Source organism: Peromyscus californicus, unplaced genomic scaffold (assembly GCF_007827085.1).
Source record: "Peromyscus californicus insignis strain IS unplaced genomic scaffold, ASM782708v3 Scaffold_8__1_contigs__length_139910024, whole genome shotgun sequence".
Classification (NCBI taxonomy): domain Eukaryota; kingdom Metazoa; phylum Chordata; class Mammalia; order Rodentia; family Cricetidae; genus Peromyscus; species Peromyscus californicus.
In genome coordinates, this window is record NW_026294606.1 from 50,243,361 (window position 1) to 50,263,679 (window position 20,319).

Genomic DNA, 20,319 nt, shown 5'->3' on the forward strand with positions numbered 1-20,319 from the left:
CTTCTACCTGTGACATTTATAATACTAAATAGGAAGTGATAAACCTTTAACTCTAGAGCATTCAAGCAATTTACATTTGTCTCCTGTAGACATGGCGGGTGTCTCCTGCCCATTTAGTATTTCTGAAAGCTTGTGGTGAATTCCTCCTCCACTCTCCTGTGCAAGACAAGGACAGAAGCAATAAGGTTGATGGCCAGATGATTGACAGCTGGGTGGTCCTTTGATTGGCAGGTGTGACTTCAACATGGCTAAGCTATTCATGTGGTTTGGGGTAGTAACAGTTGATTTTATATGATTTTTCCAAGGAATCAGGGACTCTATTTGTGTTCTTTACCATTTTCTCAAAAACTAAACAGCTCTCTCTTTCTCTCCACCAATGTGGTTTGAGAAAGATAGCCCATTTCCTTGAGTGAAGTGGCTGTTTAATATTGGAGGAGAATATAGAGATATCATGTTTAATATGTCAGATGCCAAGGTGTGTGTGTGTGTGTGTGTGTGTGTATGAGAGAGAGAGAGAGAGAGAGAGAGAGAGAGAGAGAGAGAGAGAGATGGTGGAGGCAGAGATTTGTAATTTCTTTCTTTTAAGGCTGCCCTTATAAGCACCACCCTGAGGTATTCACAACAGTTTATTGGCATGCAGTAGAGGACACTAGCACTGTGAGCTCAAGGAGTCTGCAGGGTCACAACAAATACCAAGGGGAGGTTGCTTCTGTGTCTTCCTGCTTCTCTCCTGGCTGCCAGCAGCCTTTGGCTGTCCTTGCAGACATGGGCTCCCATCTCTTGTCTCATATGCCATACTCCCTGTGTGTCTTCATACTGTCCTCCATCTGTGTCTGTCTCTAGGTCCAAATGACCTTTTTTAAAAAATTGTGGACATTGGTCATTTTGGATTAAAAATCTACCATGATGATTTCAGTTTTTGTTTGACTATGTATAAAGACCCTATTTCCAAATAAGGAAGGGAACATTCTGAGGCACTCTAGGAGTCAACCTGTCTTCGTGGAGGGTAGAGCTATTATGTTAGCAAAAGAAAAAAAAGAGAAAAAGAAAAAAGAAAAATCAAACAAAAATGGAAGTGTCATTTCTATGTTAAAATTCCTATCCTTGCCTTGACTGCACTGAAGGGATTGTAATCTCTTTTCTTTTTGAGGGAGTGGATCAGTTTTGTACCCAACGGCTACTGAGTAGGTTGGGACTAATGTTAGTGGTTAGTGAATTAGGGATGGGGTTCAAGGATAGGGAATTTGGGGAAAGGTGGTCATTTTCTTAGGCTTACAATTGCTGCATTTTCTCACGGTTGCTCTGAGCTAGCTGGAGTTAGCCAGATGTCTCAGGGCATCTGACATATCATATGTCTTATCCTGATCTATCTCGTTCTCGGTAGGCATCTATTTTAACCATGCTGTGGTCTTGCTTGTCTGACCACATGCCTTTGTACCCAGTCTCCTCTTTGTGGCCTGCTGGCAGCCCTGTCACCCTTTGTCCAGTTTTCCTCCTTCCCTTGGGACACAGGTTAAAGGGTCTGGCCCTGAGATCAAAGCACCAGAATCACCGGGGGCTTGTTTGAAATGCAGTTTGGCCCTTACTTCAGGTGACTCAAATAGAAACTGGGGTGGGGTTGGTGCTGTGTGCTCTAGTGTCCGAGCTTCCAGGTGATCTGGATCCCACTCCACCTGGAGGAACTGCTGAAGATGGTGAGGGCGGGCAGCAGCTTTCTGCAGGCTTCACCTTGGAGGACTCCCCTCACTCCTCACAGGAGGTGACTCCTGCTGGGTGAGCTTTCCTCCTCAGTCTCTCTGTCCCACTTGGAACTCCATTTTTCCCTTTGAGACTGAGAGTTTGAAGGTGGGTCAACTTTCCCCAAGTATTTGTACCTCACTAACCTCATATACTAAGACAGTATTGGTTAAATAAGTAAATTATTTTTTTAAATTTTAGACATTTAATCACTTAGAGGATTGTTAAACAAAACAAACAACCCAACAACAAAACAACATTCTGGGGCTAAGGATGTAGCTCAGTGGATAGGATGCTTGCCTGGCGTGTAAGAGGCCATTTGTTGATGTGGCCCAGTACCACATGTACCGGGTTTGGGAATACACACTTGTCCTTCTACCACACCAAAGGTGGAGGAAGGAGGATCCGAAGTTAAATTTCCCCTTAGCTACATGGAGAGTTGGAGGCCAGACTGGGCTACAAGAGATCCTGTCTCAAAAACAAAACAGAAAACAAACACAAACAAAATCACCTTGACCCTGTGTTTGTGCTTTTCACGATTGCCAGGGACAACCTGTTGCATCCTGGCATGAACACTCTGAGGACATGGAACCATGCTAGGTCTTGTTCATGTCACTTTCTATTTGAGACTATCTCTTCAGAACTTTTGGTCTCACTGCAGGAACCTAATAAAGCTGGCCTAGGGCACATGGCCTGTGGAGTCTGGGTTCTGGTGCCTTCCTGACTTCAGAAGGAGTGCAAACCCTTCTGTGACCTGAGTCCAGGGCAACCTAACTTCATTATTATGTTTATTACACAATGAATGTGCCTGACAGCTTGTGCCAGCATGTCAATGCTGGTTTACTCTGGGTACCTGAGATCCACATACTCTATCTTTGTTTCCTTTTAAAGTCTACAAACACTTATTATATAAAGGAGAATAAGAAAAAAAAAAAAACACTTTACCACATTTGAATTTTTCTTAATTTCTTCCATTCATCTTGTTGTCAATTAAAAATTTGATTAAGCCTTTATAAACACAAAAATGTTTATCATTACTGCTTGTATTTGGAGTCGATTTGTTCTCCTATTTTCTGTCCTCTCTGTGATGGCCTATCTTCAAATCCTTCACTCTGTTTTGCTTCGTTTTTCTTCCTGAAAAATGCCCTTTCACAATATTTCAGTAAGACCTTTGGGCCCCAAACTCTTTCGAGGCCCTAATTTTACAGGGCCATCAGAATGACTCGATGTTGACAAACTATAAAGTGGAGTGCCTCTAAATTCTGATGTAGCATTCCCGCACTTAGTTTTTAGGTTAGCGTTGTGACTCAGGGAGTTCTGGTTCAAATAGCCTTGCAAGGCTTTTCCAGTACCAGTCTTTCCTGGGAGCTGACTAGGGTCCTTTTCTGGGCTCCTTTGGTGAGTGACAGCTCACACCTGCTTCTTGCCTTCTATGCATCCTTAAACCATTGTGGGCAGACCTCCAGAAATAATGGAAATCATTGCAAAGGCAAATTTAGCTAACAGCTGCAGAAAACTCTCCTGTGGATCTGAGATGGGAATTGGCTAGGACATTGGCTAATGAATGTGTCCAATCTGGGTAAGAGACCAGGGTCATGCTTGTTAGAATCCCTCACATCGTCACTGCTGAGAGCAAGGCTCTGGCTGAGATTTAACATAGCATTTCAAAATGTCATTAGTGAAAAATTAATAATACAAAACATTTTTGAAGGGCCGAGGCAATCATCTCACTTGTAATAGCAAAGGACAGTTCTTGAAAGTGCTCTTTGTTTTCTCTTTCCTTGAGAAGAAATGAGTACTGGCCCAGATTATCAGATCTCTCCCTTTGTTTCCAAATTGCAACCTGACACTGTGGATCATTTCATCTCAAATTGGGTTGGGCTGGCCTGTGACATGCCTTGCATTTTTCTGCAGTCAAGGAGACAGATGTTTCCTGTCCTTTGAAGGTTATAAAAAAAATTGCTTCTTGCTCTGTGTGTTTGTGTGTCCTTGTCTTCATGCTCAATATGTGTTTGCATGTAAGTGGAGGCCAGAGGTCAACCATAGATGTGGTCCCTCAGGCACTGTCCACCTTGTTCTTATGGAAAGGATCTATCACTGGCCAGGAGCTTGCTAAGTAAACTATGTTGGATGGCCAGGGAGTTCCTGTGATCTGTTGTCTCTAACTCTCCAGTTTGGGGTTATAATCATGAGCTGCCACACTTAGCATTTTTATCTGTTCTAGGCGCAAACTTGGGTCCTTATGCTTACAGGACAAGCAATAAATATTGACTGAGCTATCATGCCAGCTTCAAGAATGGCTGCTTCTTGGTTGAAAATTATAAGCTTTGAAGATGGATTTTTTCAACAAAATTTGCCTTTAATAAACACTGTTGTGTTTCTATTATCTTCTGTGCTTTTATATTTTTGATGATTAGACAATTTCCTTAGCTTACTAATGAATGTCTCAGTCATTGAGGGATAATTTTTCTTTTTCCAGTAGTGTGTGTGTGTGTATGTGTGTGTGTGTGTGTGTGTGTGTGTGTGTGTGTGTGTGTGTGTGTGTGTGTATGTACGTGTACGTGTTTGTGGAGTCCAGAGACTGATTTTGGGAATCATACTCTATTCCTCTTCCACCTCATTCTTTCTACTTTCTGTCTTTCAATCAAACCCAGAGAGATCACCACTCATAAGCTTGCAAGTTCTGGGGACACCCTTGTCCCATCTTCTGAACCTGGAATTACAGGTGGCTTACCATGTAATTCTGGTCCTTCATGTTTGTGCTTCTGACAGCTGAGATATCACCCTGGCCCAAAGGACAGTTGTAAAGACACCTACTTTTATTTGAAATGCTCAGCACTTACAGAAAATTCATCTCACTAATGCTGCCTGCAGCTTTGTCCTGTAGTCAGCATCTGGTACATGATACTACTTTGGTAGCTCTTGAAAAGAATTCTAATAAAACCAGAAGAATGTATCTAAATTTTTGCATACTGAATAAAAGCTCTAAGACCCACTGAGTAATTGTAACTGAGAGCGGTGTAGGGATCATTGGAGGACCACTAGCTTTGCTCAGACTGACTGAGAACAGCTGAGTGAGAACTGGGGCCAGAAAGTAGTTTTTTTTTTTTTTTTTTTTTTTTTTTTTTTTTTTTTTTTTTTGGTTTTTCGAGACAGGGTTTCTCTGTGTAGCTTTGCGCCTCTCCTGGAACTCACTTGGTAGCCCAGGCTGGCCTCGAACTCACAGAGATCCGCCTGGCTCTGCCTCCCGAGTGCTGGGATTAAAGGCGTGCGCCAGAAAGTAGTTTTGACCATTTAGCAAAGCTTAGATAAGTGTTGTGGCAAAACAGTGAATCAGTTAAACAATGCCAAGACTGTGCATGATGGCTTATGTTTTAAATCTTGGAATTGAAAGACTGAAGCAGGAGATTCTCTGTGAGTCCCAGCCAGGGCTACATGGTGAAACTCTGAAAAAAAATTTTTTAAAAAATGCAGTAAAACTACAGACATTACTGTAATACTCTATATAACCAGACCTTGGGGTGAGGACTTAGAGTGGAGTAAGGTAGTGACAGCGGAGTATAAGCTATACAGAGGTGAAGCTGGAGTTGAGTTGATGAGAGGCATCAAGTAAATTCTCTGGAATTGATGAATGAATGACCAATGACAAGCAATCAACAAACAGAATAGGAAATAGGCAGGGGGTAGACAGGAGATGGCAGAAGGGGGCTGTCTGTTGAGAGACATTTCCTGGATAAGGCATATTGGATCCCATATATACTAGGCTCTCGGTGTAGGGCTGCAGAGATGAACACTGGAGTTATGTATCAGACTCAGACCTAGAATGCTACTCTTCTAAGTCCTAACATAGGGATTTCTCATTTTTAAAAATCTATTTTTATTTTTTAATTTTGTGTGTGTGCGCGCGCACACACGCACACACACATTCTTGTATATATGAGTACAGTTGCCTGTAGAGGCCAGAAGAGGGCATGGCATCCCCTATGCTGGCTGCAAGAAGAGCACTTGCTCCTAATGGCTGAGCCATCTCTCCAACCCTGTAGCCAAGAGAAGATAGCCTCTGGCAGCTACATCTTCTACTGATGTGTGCACAGGAATTTTCCTCTATGTGGTTAAGAGCCTTAGGTTCATGCTTGCCAAGTGTTCTAGTTTCCTTTCTGTTGCTGTGATAAAACACTTAGACTAAGAGCAACTTGAGGAGGAAAGGGATTATCTGGCTTTCACTACGTTGTCACTGTCCATCACTGAGGGAAGTCGGGGCAGGAACTCAAACAAGAACCTGGAGGTAGGAACCATGGGGGAGTGATGCTGGCTCCCTCTCTGGCTTTCTCAGCTGACTTTCTTACATGGGCCGGGACCACTGACTGAGGGATAGTGCCACCCACAGTGGGCTGAGCCTTCCTCTATTAATTAGCAGTCAAGTAAATGTCTTGTAGACATAACTACAGGCCAATCTCATGGAAGCAATTCTTCAACTGAAGTTCCCTTTTTCCAGGTCACTCTAGTGGTGTTAAGTTGTCAATAAAAAAAAATAGCCAGGACAGGAAGATAAATACAAAACTAGGCTTTGTCCTAGCTTGGGGAGTCATTGGTAAGTTGTAAAAATAAATGAAAGGATGGAAATTTTGGTGGTGTTGGTGTAGTCCAAAGGGGTCAGTAATAGGGAAAGCTTTAGAAGTAAATAAATGCAACTAAAACTAAGGCTACAGGAGAAGGAAGGCTATGTGTCTGTGCTCTTACCATGCACTTCTACATGTTAATATCACTTTTTGAGGCTGTAAAGAATTCAATTTGGTCAGAAATTCCAAGTATTATTCCCAAGTCATCAGGCTCATTGCTCACACTTCTCTGATCCATCTGGAGCTTTCTCCTTTGCTGCTAAATGATGTGGCAAATTGATATTTCTGCAACAGCATGGAGGGAAAAAAAAGCCTAACTTGTTTTTGATTTATGCACTGAATTTTCATGCTCTGGGGCATAGATAATTCAGTGCTGGCTGGAAATGAAGGAGAATGTATTCAAAGTCATGTGGGGATTGGATAATACTGTTGGGTCGAATGTTATTTGTATGACTTTGGCAATGATTGATTTACCAAACTTTCATTATTTCCAGAAGAGGTTGTTCATATACTTCTGTGTAAGTGACTCTGGGAGTATAGAGTTGATAGGTACTTGCTTGTGTCACAAAGCACTAAATGACATTCACTTCCATGCCCTAAAGAGAGCAGAGGTTATTCCAAAAGGTCACCTGCTTAGAATGGAAAGAGCTTTGCCTTGAGATTGAGGAAACTTGGTAATCACAGCCTCAACAAAGCCTATGCAATTATAAGTATACAATATATTCATGCTTGGCTTCCCCCACCTCATTAAGGTTGGCATATAAAAGTTATCAACTGACTTAGTCCATTTTGAATTACTATAATAAAATGCCCAAGGTTAAGTAATTTGTAAAGAGGTTTATTTAGTTCACAGTTCTGGAGGACTGATGCGATACCATCATTGGTTTCTGACAAAATTCTCATAGCAAAGGTTTAACATGGTAAGAAAGAAGAAAGACAACATGCCTATAAAGCTGAATTCTAAAACAATCTACACTCAAGATATAACCAATGAAGTCCATTAGAGACCTAATCCAGGCACTAGAGTCTAAGTCTAGTCCTTTGAGACAAACACAAATAATCTCATCCCTTGAGACAAAGACAGGTTGGTGAGTCCCTCAGGAATTCAGTGCTTTCTTTCAGGCCACAGCACTTCTCAACCCTGTTATTTGGGGACCAAACCTCAATCACACTGAAAGCATAGTCTTGACTAATGTGTTGTTAAATAGATGATGAGCTAGTTATGACTGTGCATATTTGCCTGTCTGGGTCTCAGTTTTCTCAGCTGTGATATAAGAGCATCTCTGTCAAGCACCACGAATGTCCCTAAACAGCACTAAAGTCTGTAACACAAGCCTTGAGACAATTCAGTTTATTTAATTATCATTTGCCTCATTCTGATAAAAACACTCTCTGTGGATTGAGATGAATTAGAAAACCTTCCCACTGACTTGTCCATGATGATAAATCTAAGACAACCTCAATTAAAAAAATAAAACTCACTTGTAAATACTAATAGAGTATTTGCACAGAAGAGATAATATCAGTACCAATAAACAAAATATTTTTTCTTTTTTTGTATTTACTTTGTGTGTCTGTGCATGGGTACAGGCATGTGTGTGATGTGGCACACATGTGGAGGTAAGGGAACAATTTCTATGAGTCAGTTATCTCTTTCCAACCAGGGGCCAAATTCAGGTTGCCAGGCTTGGTGACAAGAGCCTGTACCTACTAAGCCAGTTTCCTGGTCCAAAAATAAAATACTGTTTTCTTAAAAATAAGATGTTTTGGTCAAATGTTAAAAGATATGACTCATGACCTTGATCTTTTTGGTTTTATTTTCAATTTAATTGAAGAAATTAAACTTGGCCTTACTAGGTGGGTTTCCCACTGTAAGGTGTTCAGGTAAGATGAAGGAAAGGGGGCACAGGCTCCAGCCACAGGAGGCTTAAGAAACTCAGAGGAGGTGTGCTGCTCTATGGTGAGATGCAGGCTCAGTATGATGAGTTTACTTTAGTAATGTGTCCTGGGGTATATTTCTAAAGATCGTATTTGTTGTGTTGTCTCCACTAGAAGACCCAGAAGAGTGCCTCGGAGCTTGCCAAGGGAACTGAGTGGCAGTCCCTGAGGATAGATGTTGGTGTACTGGGAAAAGCTGAAGTCCCCGGAGAAGACTAGGAGCTCTTGATCTCTGATGTAGCTTCTTTTAAAGGGGTTGGTTTAGACAACCTACCTAGACAATCGCCTAGCTGGTAAAGATAGAACAAGGGTAATTGTACTTGGTATCCATGAGGGACTAGTGGAGGCTCTTATAAAATGGCACTTGCAATCTTTGTACAACACCTAACTCATGTCCTCTAAGATACTTTAAATCATCCCTAGATTACCTGTTCATGTAATACAATGAAAATAGTGCTATGCACCTTTAGGAACTAGTGACAAGAAAAATGCCTGTATGTGTTTAGCTCATACAAATTGCTACTACAGTAGGACTGGGTACATAATACCCATAATAAGGAGGGCCACCATGTATTCAGACCCTTCCTTACATGAAACCCCATGGTATAGAGGGAAGCTGTGTACTCAGACCCTTTGTTTCATGGAACCCTTCATAGAGAGGGCTACTGTGTATGAGACCCTTTTTCGATTTTGTGTCTTTGAAAGAGAATGCTCAGGGACTGGTGTGATAGCTCAGTAAAGTAATTGCAGTGCAAGTACAAAGACTTTAGTTAAGTGCCCAGAATGCATGCAGAAAGTGGGGCATGGTGGCATCTACTTGTAAGCCCATGTCCTCTTACTTCTCTATTGTGATAAAACACCATGACCAAGGCAACATATAAAAGAAAGCATTTGATTTGGCTCATGGTTTCAGGGGGTTAGAGACAATGATTGTGGAGCAAAGGAACAGCTGAGAACTGGTAAAACAGCAAAGCTCTGGGTAAGAGAAGTGGAGTCTTGGTTACCAGGGGTGGGGCAGGGTAATGGCTTTAAGTTGGTCAAAGACTACAAATTTTCAGTTACAGAGAATGAAATGTCCTAGGAGTTTAATGAAACTATAGTCACAATGTGGATTTAAGGTCTACTGGGGATATACCCCACATCTGCAGTGTCATACCATGCATTAAAGAAACCGTAGACAGGGATGGGTATATCAACAGCTGTAGTAATTGAGTTAGTAGGAATATGTACATCAAAATGTAGACTGCACAGATATTCAGCTTCAACAAAAATGAAGCATTGTAGTTTCCAGCGCTGTGTATGTTTGGCATGAGTCAGTCCAGATCTCCTATGGCTACTGTTCCTGAGACATGGGAGCTGAGGTCCTTCATCTACTGAGAGTAGGCAGCAGCACAGACTTGGAGAATTTTGCTGTTTACCACTCCTGGCCAGGAAGAAGGGTCAATGGGAACCTTTGTTGACCCAGCTGTGTTGATGAATGAATGGATGGTCAGAATAGATCCCCTTGAGAACTCCAATTTGAAAAGCTTTGCAATTGCATTTGGCTCTTTTCAAAACTTCTTATCCTATGATATCTAATTTATGCAAGTAATGCATCAGTCTTATAAAAAGATATTGGGATTTCCTTCTGAGCTGCATATGGCAAAGTAAATTCTGCTGACTTCCATGGGCATTTCTCCCTCTCTAAACTAGTTGTGTTGTATGGCTCACAACTGCCTTTAACTTCAGTTCCAGGGGAATCTGTCACCCCCTGCTGGCCTCCATGTGCACCTGCACTGATGAGGTGAACATACATACATACATACATACATACATGTATACAGACATACATACATGTATACAGGCAAACATTCACATGCATAAATAAATCTTTCAAAAGAACGTCAGTCACTGGTGGACATATAAATTGCACCTCTGTTGTAGAAGGCTCAGCTGCTTATTTTGAGTATTTTCCCCAAAATTTTGTCTTCCTTACAAAAGTGTAAGGAAAATATTGATATTCATAAGAAAAGTAATAGAGCAGGGATGTAGCTCAGTTGATAAGAGGGTTTGTGTAGCATGCAGGAAGCCCTGAGATCAATCACCAGTGCCTCATGAAAACAGGTGCTGGTAATCCTAGCAGACCCCAGGAGGCAGAGGCAGGAGGATCAAAAGTTCAAGGTCAATATTGACTACATATTAAGTTCAAGGCTAGCCAGGATCACTGACTTTTTCTCCAAAATAACTAAAATTCAGATACTCACTGAATGAAGGTGATGCAACTCAGAAATGAGTTTCTCTTGGACCCGAATTAAATGGAACAAGAGTTGCCTCCAAATGTTTTCTTTCCTTCTCATTTAACAATTTTTCATTCGTGCAGAATAGATCTGTATTTTAAACTTCAAATTGTTTATTGCCCATTTGTCTTAATGCAAATGTCCTGAAGTTAAATGGGGGCTGAAGAATCTATTGTTAATTCAAACTCATACCAGTGCAGAATTACTTTCCTTGGCCAAAAAAACAATTCAGTAATGAATTTTTAGTTGGTATGCTGCAACAAGAAGACCAAGTCTTTTCTTGCTCTTTTGAGATCCCTCTTTTTTTCCTGCAAGGAGCATTCATCCGTGTGTGCGTGTGTGTGTGTGTGTGTGTGTGTGTGTGTGTGTGTGTGTGTGTGTGTGTGTGCATTCTTGTCAACCATACCTCTAGAACAAGCTTGCTTTTTTTTGTTCAGGGGCAGGGGCAGAAGTCAGCACCTTTGTAGTCTGGACCACATGAAATAAGGATGATGGCCTTAGAAGGATCCTGAAAATAACACTGTGATCCACCCCCCTTCGTGTGTGTGTGTGTGTGTGTGTGTGTGTGTGTGTGTGTGTGTGTGTGTGTAAATTAGAGGACAACCTTGGGTTTGATGCTCAGGCACCTTCCACCTTTTGTTTGAGATAGGGTCTCTTATTTACCTGGTGCTTCACCTTGTAGCCCAGGCTAGCTGGCTTGCCATCTGTAGGGTTCCACCAGCCTCTATCTCCCATCTCCCCACTAATGAGATCACTAGTGTATATCATCACACCCATCCTTTTGTGTAGCTTCCAGTGATTAGAACTCAGGTCCTCATGCTCTTGAGGCAAGTACTTTTACCCACTGTGCCATCTCCACAGCCCCTCACCGTCATGAATTTCTAGACGTGGATTTGTTGATAATGTAGGTATCCATATATTTATTGTCACTAAAGTATATGAAGTATTTATTTGAAAGTTCACCTCATCCTGGCCTCTGTGGGACCAGGAAATTAGAATAGACAATAAATAGCCTGTAAAAGCAGACAGATCACCAAGTTCTGAAAATTCAAGAGGGCACAGATTAGAAACTATGTTCCTTGAATGGTAATTGAAACAAAGCACTTGGTAAGGAAAGCTCAGAAAACCCATGCTTCTGCTATTACTAAGACATATAGGTGCCTCCTCCATTCTCCTGTAAAATTTGCATGGTTTTTCCAACTATTAGACCTCCCTCCCTTCTTCACTGAGGTTCCTTCTGACTTGCTGGGTGAAGTATCAGCTCCCCCTTATTCAGTTCACATCAACCCAGAACATGGCCCTCACTCCTTCATCTCCATGACATCACTGCTTCTTTTGTGGATCTCTTGTTTGGAAACCTAGATCATTGTGAGACTCTATGATGGAGGGGTGGTTTTAGGCTGCATCTGCCTGTGTGCTGTATGGCTGGTGTTTGGTATGTTGTTATTTAACATGAATAAATAGTAGTGGCTATTTATTTCATATTGAAGACTGACATGGTACTTGCATACTGAATAGAGCTCAGACAATAATGATGGGCTGCTACCTATGGCCATTTACTTTTCAGACTCTGTATTAAGCATCTTTTATGTATAGTCTCCTTCGATTCATTAAAAAACTTGTATTGCATTTATTTATTATATGTGCATGTGTGCATGTCACAGCACGCATATGGAGGCCTGGCAGGCATCAGCTCTTCCACCATATGGTTCACTCAGATTGAACTCAGGTCACCTGAAGCCTGGCTTTTCTAGTAGTCACTGGGTGATTGACAATCACTTAAACTGAGAGGTAGGAATGATACTGGAGCATACATGGGCTCTAGCAAGGAATAAATACATTTATACTTGTAAAGTGTATTCTGTCATTGTTATTTAGCCTTTCTTATATCAGGGTAGAGGAAACAGGGTGAAAAAAAAGTAGGTGACGTTTTTTACCATTATGATCTGAAATTACAGGGCAGACATAATAGCTGAGGGGATAGTAGCTTATTAATAAATGATGGAAGTGTCAAAGGAATCTGAAAATTAAGTGAAGTGAGAGAGCTAGGTCTCTGTGAGCATAAGTAACAGCAGAAATATTTGGCATTGTGCTGTTTAATTAAATGGATGAAGGAGGGAAATAGAAGAGGGAGGGAGAAGGGGAGAGAAGAAGGAAAAAGGAAGCGAAGAAGGAACAGAGATATGGAAAGGAAGAAGGGGAATAAGGAAGGGAGGGGTGAAGAGGGGCAGTGGAGGGAAGGAAAGGGAGAGGCAAGGGGAAGGAAGTACAGACACAGAACACTCCAAGTAATATATGCATAGTTCAGAGAGAAGAATCTGAAATGCTTGAGCTATATGGCCATCCAAAGCTAAGTTCTGGGCTACAAAGTGGCTCAGCAAGTCAGGGTGTTTGCTTCTGAGCCTGACAACCTGAGTTGATCCCTGAGACTCCCACAAATTGTCCTCTGATCTCCATATGTGCATCATGGCAACACACACCACACAGACACACAGACGGACACACAGAGACCACACATCCCAAGCAAACCAAGCAACCAACAAATAAGAGCACAGTTTAGTTCTGTGCATAAAGGCCAAAAGAGCTTCTTGGCATACTCTGGGGTGCTGCATGCAGTCCAGTGGTTGTAGTAACTGACATGGCAATCAGTTGTGGACCCAAAGTTGGCATTTTTTTTTTTTTTTTTGGTTTTTCGAGACAGGGTTTCTCTGTGTAGCTTTGCGCCTTTCCAGGAACTCACTTGGTAGTCCAGGCTGGCCTCGAACTCACAGAGATCCGCCTGGCTCTGCCTCCCGAGTGCTGGGATTAAAGGCGTGCGCCACCACCGCCCGGCTCAAAGTTGGCATTTTTATAGGCTAAACTTGAGGAAGACCTGTGAACAGTTTTAATAGACTTCACATATGTTAGTAGCCTGTGAACAGTTTTGTGGGGATTATCTCTACAGAGACGTCTTTGATCATATTTCCTCATAGCAGAAATATTAATATAGACATATCCCAGAGGCACATCCAAGTGGGGGAGGAATTGACAGAAGCTATGCATTAGTCAGAAGAAGTCACATAGAAGCAAAAATCAGGCCAAGTGACTGTCAGTGGAAGAAGGTGTAGACAGACAGATGTAGTCCTAGACCTTAAGGTTTGGGAGCCTCAGACTTTGTACTCCACCCCAAGGACTTTAGTAGAGATAGCCAAGACACTTGATGTGCAATCCTGATGTGGCTTGATCCTAGAAGCAGACAACCCTCCCCTAAATTCCTAGGTATAGGAGCAAATGGAGCAGCTGCTGTTTATGATCATCATGCCCCTGTTCTATGGTATACTTACAGTCTATTTAATTCTACTGCCTGTTAGCTAGAGGCATTTATGTGGAGTATTGACAGTACAGAAGGCCACGAGATGCAAACACAACTCACTTGACTGCTTACTCCTCCTCAGTGATGAGGTGAGGGTTCTTAGAGACATGGGTGAGGCCTTGTGTTCTTAAACCCTAGTGAAGTCTCAGGCTTCCAACAGCAGAATGCTCATTATCAAGGAAATGGAATTGGGACAGAAATGTACATAGTTCCCCTTGGCAGAAACCTAATGGACATAGCACCCCCACAGCTGAGTTTTCATAGATGATGTGATTCTCACTTTAAGAGTCATCCTTGTTAAAATAGGAGTTGCTTAAACAAGGCTTTCAACTTAGAGAAGAATTAGTTAATACGGACTAGACAAACCTTCTGACTACTTTTTCTAATTCAATTAAGTAGGAAAATGTCAGAGTATTTATTAAACAAATTCATAAAAAGGTCAGTTGATTTTTATTGCAAGGTTAGAATATTTAAGTATCTCCCTCTCTACAATCTCATTCTTGGGATTATTTTGTACAAATGTCAATAAAATATTCTCCTTTACAAAACTACTCACCTTTCCTATCAGTATAATTGTGGTTTCAAGTGTTAGTGGAAGGTTTTAGAACAAGTCACCATGGACCTGCCTATCTGCCTATGAGAGAGTTGGATGGGGAATGTTGGCATGTGGTCTTAGAAATTTAGAATGTGACAGATATGGATCTATTTGCAGTATTCTACATGTTGACATCCTGTTATGCAGCACTATTTGTTGAAGATGCTTTCTTTTTTCCATTGTACAGTTTTGGCTTCTTTGTTGAAAATCATATGTTCATAGGTGTGTTAATGTCAGGATCTTCAGTTCAGTTTCATTGGTCCATATGTCAGTTTTTATGCCAGTATCAAACTGTTTTTATTACTGTAGCTCTATAGTAGAGCTTGAAGTCAGGGATTGTGATGCCTCCAGAGGTTGTTTTATTATACAGGATTCTTTTGGCTATCCTGGGTTTTTTGTTTTTCCATATGAAGTTGAGTATTATTCTTTCCAGGTCTGTGAAGAATTATGTTGGGATTTTGATGGGGATTGCATTGAATCTGTAGATTACTTTTGGTAAGATTGCCCTTTTTACTATGTTAATCCTACCTATCCATGAGCATGGGAGATCTTTCCATTTTCTGACATCTTCAATTTCTTTTTTCAGGGACTTAAAGTTCTTGTCATACAGGTCCTTTGCTTGCTTAGAGTTACCCCAAGGTATTTTATATCATTTGTGGCTATTGTAAAGGGCGATATATCTTTGATTTCTTTCTCAGCCCATTTGTCATTTGTATATAGGAGGGCTACTAAGTTTTTTGAGTTAATCTTGTATCCTGCTACATTGCTGAAGGTGTTTATAAGCTGTATGAGTTCCTTGGTCAAATTTTTGGGGTCACTTATGTATACTATCATGTCATCTGCAAATAGTGAAAGCTTGACTTCTTCCTTTCCAATTTGTATCCCCTTGATCTCTTTATGTTGTCTTATTGCTCTGGCTAGAACTTCAAGTACTATATTAAATAAGTATGGGGAGATCGGACAGCCTTGCCTTGTTCCTGATTTTAGTGGAATCACTTTGAGTTTCTCTCCATTTACTTTGATGTTGGCTCTTGGCTGGCTATAAATTGCCTTTATTATGTTTAGGTATGTTCCCTGTATTCCTGATCTCTCCAAGACCTTTATCATGAAAGGGTGTTGGATTTTGTTAAATGCTTTTTTCAGCATCTAGTGAGATGATCATGTGTTTTGTTTTCTTTCAATTTGTTTATAGGGTGTATTACATTGACAAACTTTCATATGTTGAACCACTCTTGCATCCCTAGGGTGAAGCCTACTTGATCATGGTGGATAATTGTTTTGATGTGTTCTTGGAGTCTGTTTGCCAGTATTTTATTGAGTATTTTTGCAATGGTCGAAAGAAAGCCTGAGCTGACCTACTCTGGTGATCGGATGGCCAAACACCCTAACTGTCATGATAGAACTCTCATCCAGTGACTGATGGAAGCAGATGCAGAGATCCATGGCCAAGTCCCAGGTGGAGCTCCAGGACTCCAACCAGCCAGAGAGAGGAGAGATTATATGAGCAAGAGATATTAAGACCATGATTGGAAAAAGAACAGGGACAAGTAGCCAAACTAGTGGAAACACATGAACTGTGAACCAATAGCTGAGGAGCCCCCATGGAACTGGATCAGGTCCTCTGGATAAGTGAGATAGTTGATTAGCTTGAACTATTTAGGAGGCCCCCAGGCAGTGGGACTGGGACCTGTCCTTAGTGCATGAACTGGCTTTTTGAAACCTGGGGCTATGCTGAGACATTTTGCTCAGCCTTGGTGTAGGGAGGAGGGGACTGGACCTGCCTCAACTGAATCTGCCAGGCTGAGCTGAATCTCCAGGGGAGACCTTGCCTTGGAGGAAGTGGGAATGGGGAGTGGATGGCGGGGAAGGCTGAGGGTTGAGAGGAGGGAGGACAGGGGAATCCATGGCTGATATGTAAAATTAAATTAATTATAAAATAAAAATATAAAAAAAGAAATTTAGAATGTGTAAGTTGGGGTGGGGTGGGGTGGGGTGGTGGTTGAGGGGAGAGCAAGAGAAGGGTAGAGAGGAGAGGGGATGAGAGAAAGACATAGGCAAACTACGGTCAATCTTACCCTCAACACAATCTTGTCAGGTTTCAGAGTCTATAGAGTGTCAGACCTATTTAGTCCTTAGAAGGAAAGGAGGGAGAGGAAGAGGAAGCTTGCTTGTGTAAGACAACACAACTTAGCACAGCTCAACCCAGCCCAAGTCAGGAGACTGCTCCTCAACCTAAAGTGTACACTGCAACATTAAAGGCAGACTAGAGAATCAGTTAAGCCATGGTGGTACTCTGGCTCAGTCTGTGGAGTGTTCTGGATGAGTCTATAGGGGTGTTTCAGCTGAGTTATGGGGTACTCTGGGACTTTTCTAGGTCCTTAAAGACATTTTCAAAAAGAGAGGTTTTCTGGGAACTGCTTGCCTCTGTCCTGTTGCTGGTTCCCAGGCCATAGCAGACAGATTGGGAGTTTTCCTTCACCTGACTCTGTGGTCAGAGAGCTGGGATTCAACCCTGTTATTGGTTCTGAGTCTTTGGACAGACTCTTCAGTTTTTCTCCGTCTTGGTTTGTCTTTACAATCTTGCTCTGCATAGGGACAATATATGAATACACACTGTCATTGTTGTGATCCTAACTGCTGCACTGATTGCATTATGGTTTCATCCAGTGCTCAGACAATCCACTCTCTGTCAATTTGGGTACTGGGGAACAAGTGTGATAATGCAGAAGATCATTCTAGATATGGAGTGAACAGTGTACTCATTGCTATCTAATCTTTCTGCTACAAGACACATCTGGACAAATTTGAAAATTTGTCTATATTTGACTGCTTGTAGCTTTCCATAGGCACACTGTAATGACTAATTCCCCAACTACAAACCAAGCACCTTGTGCCCTAGCCACCCTGACAGAGATGGAAAAGATACAGAGAAGAAAAGGACAATTTTCTCTGCACCCTAGGTCCTCAAGGATTCATGATGACGGAGGCAGTGGCTTCAATATCTATCAGTAATACCCTGTAGGTAGGCTTGACTTGGGATCTTGGGGTTTGCTTGGGGGTCAGTGAGGCAGGGTGTGCATCCTAACTCTTCCCCAGCACTTCCTGTACAACATTTGGATTAATTCAAACTTCAGTGTCTGGTATATCAGGTGGTATAAGGTGATTTCTGGTGTTCAGCAGCTCCTTGCTGTGTAGCAGACCTGACAAGTGCTGAATTTACCATTTGCCTTCCACTGGAGCATAGAGAAAATACTAACGTATTTGACTGGGGTACTCAGGGAAGTTACAGTCACATCTGTCTGCCATGAGGCAATTCTGGACAAATAAGAAATCTTATCCTAAAACTGATTGTAGCTTCCTGTGACAACACTGTAGAGAACTAATCCTGCAGATATGAACAAGTACCATGTGCTTTAGCTGCCATTTTAAAATGTATTTTCTTTATTGGGAATTACATATATACATGCAGAGAAATAGGATTTTTTTTTGTTTTGTTTTCACTAAAGTGCTGTAGAGAGTGTTGATGAGTGAGAAAAGGTAAGATATACTAAAGAAATGAAATAGGGATGATAGTGAGAGAGATGACAGAGAAATAACAAGAGAGTGGGAAGACAGAGGCAGTGACAGATGATGGTAGAAAGAGATGATGCCAGAATGGGGATGATGTTAGAGAAGGAGTTGATGGCAGAGAGGAAGGTGATGCTGGAGAGATGATAAGAAGTGGACAATATCAGATATAGAAATGATTGAGAACAATGAAATCATAACATGGGGCTGGCAGAGGTGGATATGATGAAAATATAGATGTATATAATGGTAGAGATAGATTGAGAAGCATTCACAAACAGTAGGAACTACTCAGATTGGCTGTGAATTTCCTTGAGTGCACAGCAGGTATATTGGAATCAAAATATCTCTCTCCATCTGGAACCAGAGGTTCAGGCATCAGGGACTTCTGGTTAGATATAGAGAGATGTGTGAAGGATACAGGTCTTTGCTACCCAAAGATCCAACTGCATAAGTAAACTTCTACATTTTCCCAGGAAAGAAAACCCAACTCCAACCATGTGGTTATCATAATGTTAAGGTAACAGTGTCAAATACAAATATGCAAGTCTACCTTGATTAGAAATAAGACATAAATTAAATCTCCTGTATATTTGAGTTAATTTTCACATGTACTTTAGGTTGTAGCTCTGGTTGACTTTTTTTGCCTGTAGATGTGTGTCTGTCCTATACCATTTTTTGTCTATTTATTTATTTAGCCATCTATTTACTTATTTATTTCCTATGGATATTGCAGTTCATTTGATGAAACATAATTTCAGGCTTTTCTTTTCTACCATACCTGCCATTGAACTGTTAACTAAATATACTTGTCCAAAGGCAATTGACCATGTATGTGAGGGTTATTTCTAGCATGATCCTTTTAGTCTGTGGATCTGATTATCCTTGCAAGATCTTCATTGCTATATTACTGTACATAGTAATGAATCAAATTAAATTGTACTTGGCTCTTATTTAAGGTGTTTTTAGTTGTTTCTTTTTTTTCTATTAGGCTTCTTTACATTTTCATAAGACTTTTTAATTTTATTTATTATTTTTATTTTAGCACAAGGCTTAAATTGATGCAAAATAGTGAGTTGAATTTTTAAGAGGGACTGCATTGATTCTGTAGTTTGATTTATAGATTATGGCCATCTTAACAGTACTAACTCTTTTCATCTATGAATATGGGTTATTTTTAGAAAATATTTTATTAAATTTTAATTTTATTTTTGTGTACATGAGCATACCCACTGAAACCAGAATAGGTTGTTGGATCCCCTGGAGCTGGAGTTACAGGCAGCTGTGAGCTGCCTGATGGGGGCGCTGGGAGACAAACTTCAGTCCCCTGGGAGAGCAGCAAACTCAACTACTGAGTCATCTCTCTAACCCCTAGAAATAGATTTGAGTATTTCCTCAGTTCCGTTTTCTTTTTCTCTCATTACAATGACAATAACCAATTTACATGATTTTGACATATGTGGATGTTGTCACTGATAACATCTGTCTACTTTCCAAGTTCAAAAATTTGCTCTACTAGAATCTTCTTTGACTTTGAGTATCACAGACACCTGTTAATGAAACTATAGAAAGATAGTTCTGCTGGAGAATTCCATGTAATATCTTATTTGTAGAAATGATGTGATAATTTGGCCCTTGTAGCACTTACATGATTCAGTAGAAAAACAACGGCTAGTAGTTACCAAATATATACTATGTATAATATACTAAAGTGGAAGTGCTATATTATCTATTGTTCGTTATTAATCAATGTGAGAGACATGACTAATATTCCATTTAATAAAAAAGTTTTCAGAGAGCTGGACAAACTTTTCCTGAATCATGTGCCTTATATCTGTGGCTGCAGAAATGAACAAGTAGATGGTTGAGGGTGTTTCCCAGAAGATATGAGACTACCTCAAAAAACCTCCCATACTGGGAAAATCTATTTCCCGTTAAAAACCATGAGGATATCTTACCAGTGTTCACAGATCTATCTATAAATACACTTTTATAATGTCATCACAGCATAGACATTTTTAAAAATAGTTACTTGTAGCTAGAGTTTTCCTGCCTGGCCCATGGTCAGGTCAAATCTCTCTCACCTGCCAGTCCCACAGCCGCTCAGACCCGACCAAATAAACACAGAGACTTATATAGGTTACAAACTGTATGGCCATGGCAGGCTTCTTGCTAACTGTTCTTACAGCTTAAATTAATCCATTTCTATAAATCTATACCTTGCCACGTGGCTCG